The sequence below is a fragment of the Vombatus ursinus genome, unplaced genomic scaffold, assembly GCF_900497805.2.
Source record: "Vombatus ursinus unplaced genomic scaffold, bare-nosed wombat genome assembly UNPS02004517.1, whole genome shotgun sequence".
In the NCBI taxonomy this organism is placed as follows: Eukaryota; Metazoa; Chordata; class Mammalia; order Diprotodontia; family Vombatidae; genus Vombatus; species Vombatus ursinus.
The window spans coordinates 1-2,467 of NW_020944295.1; the positions used below are offsets into that span (position 1 = coordinate 1).

Consider the following 2,467-nt stretch of genomic DNA (forward strand, 5'->3'; position numbering starts at 1 on the left):
ATTGGCAGCACCAGACTCAGATTGGTCTGACTGTTTCAATTCTGGAGTCTTTGTTGATCTTCCGCTGAAATATACAATCAGGTGTCACATATGGCTTCTGAACAGGGCAACTTTGATGGTGGGGATCAGGGTCTGATGAACATCTTCTTTAACTGCTGGTCAACAACAAATATCAGAAAGCAACTGGCATTTATTTATAACCTAAGCAGCATTATTATATACTTCTACCATTCAGCATTTAAGGCACTTGGGGCAAATGCAGAATTCGTGCATCTCCTGAGATGAATCAAATCACAGAATTCTATTTATAACCCCCAAATCAAAAGTTTGAGGAATGATATTCATGACCCCACCATGACTCACAATTCCTCACCATATGGTGGGATATCTTCAACACCAACATTTTGCCTTTCTCCAGCAGTTTGGTATTGGCAAACATACCTTCACAGAGAAAGTCTCAGATGCAATTTCACACATGTCCATTGGGGACCTCAGCCCTCCGTCCCAACCATTTGTATTCTTGGATGAACACAAGGAGTGGTGGGAGCAAGGCCAGGCTGATTCCATGGAATCAAATTCTTTTAACAATAACAAGGAGAAACTGGACATTTAACTCCCGTAGAAACACCACAATTTTCTCTGTGCAAACATTGGCAACACAGGACTGGTTCTAGTTAATTTAGCATCTAGAAGAGTGTTGCATATGGTTCATTACAGTTGCTAATGGCTTTGACTAAAGTTACTTATTTGTAGGTTTATAGTACTAAAGCTGAAAACTAGACAAATCAAGAAGTAAAAAGCTAATTTTCTGGTCAATTAATTGCTGACTGACTCCTCACGTGATCATTCAGAGAAAATTTAAGAAACTTTTTATTTAATGTGAATTACAAATAAATTTGGTGAGTGGGAATGAAGTCATTAAACTATGGGCCTCAGCTTCTGAAACCTGAAGAGCTGGGCTCCAATCAGTTCTCTTTATAAAGACAAATGGGAAAGGCACTAATATTTGCCTTGCAAATTTTCTGTAGTAGATTGATATTTCAGGATTGATCAGAGACTGCCCTAGTGGTCCCAGTTCTTCTTTTATGGAATAACAATGTAACTCTATCAAATTGAATCACAGCTTTAATAAATGTTACCACAAATGATGGTACCTTTTTAACCTCTCTTTAAAAAAATGATTTTTTTTTAAAACGAGTTTTCTGTGTGTACTCAGGTAGCATGCAGTTCTATGCATTTTGGGGATAAGAGTGAGTTTTCTGAATGCTTGCCTCCAGTGGCACTATGCACAACAATAAACACTTAGCAGTGAAAATAAAAAGTTAGAAAGTGAATGTGATCTTAAAATTCTTGGGACACAAATTCATTGTTGGTGGAATTGGGAACTGATCCAGTCATTTTGGAGAGCAATCTTGAATTATGCTCAATGAGTTATTAAACTGCTTATACCCTTTGACCCAACAATACCACTACTAGATCTATTTCCAAAGATGATTAGGGAAAAAGGAAAATAACCTAGATGTTCTAAAATGTTTCTAACAGTTATCTTTGTGGTGGCAAGGTACTGGCAATTGTGGGAATGTCAGTCAATTGGGGAATGGCTGAACCAGTCATGCTGTGTGACTGTGATGGAATACTATTGTACTATAAGAAATATTGAGCAGGATGCTCTCAGAAAAGCATAGAAAGAATTACATGAAGCAATCAATGGAACAGAGGAGACATGCAACATGCAGTAGCAAATGATTATAGTAAACTTGTATTTGATAAATGTGAAAATTTAAGGTTTTGGAATAAGAATTTCTTATGGGTCAAAATTGTTGGGAAAGCTGACGAGCAATCTGACACAGATTGGGCCAATTTAATAAGACCAATGTCTTATACCATTTACCAAGATTGGTTGGTTGTTGTCCTTTGTTTTCAAAGAAGACCAAAATGCCATCACTATGTTAGAGTTAAGTTGATCAGACCAATACAAGCTCAGAATGCTCTACCACAAGTTGGGCACAAATAGTCCACATGTGAACATTTGGGGTGGATTCTCTAAATTTGTGCATCTTGCATTTCTTTTGAGCTTCTTCAATTCTACTGTGCCCCTAGAGCACAGCACTTTCTCTGATGAGGACATGCCAGTGACCAGTGCCAGTGTCACATAATCAATTCCAAACTTCTTAATTTTTTAATTTTTTTTTAAATTTTCAGGCAGTTGGGGTTAAGTGAGTTGCCCAGGGTCACACAGCTAGTAAGTGTCAAGTTTTGATCTGAGACCGAATTTAAACTCAGGTCCTCCTGACTCCAGGGCTGGTGCTCTATCCACTGTGCCACCTACCTGCCCCATTTCCAAAATTCTTAAGAGAGACCTTGTGGCATTTTTTCTGACCCCCATGTGAGCATTTGCCCTGTGTGAGTTCTCCGTAAGACAAGTCCTTTTGGCAAACATACCTTTGGCATTTGAACAATGTGGCCA

The 2,467-nt window shown here is 38.4% G+C and overlaps 1 pseudogene; it reads left to right on the top strand.

Moving 5' to 3' along the window:
* Positions 1–4: 4 nt before the first annotated feature.
* Positions 5–613, top strand: LOC114024115 (annotated as a pseudogene).
* The last annotated feature ends 1,854 nt before the right edge of the window (positions 614–2,467 follow it).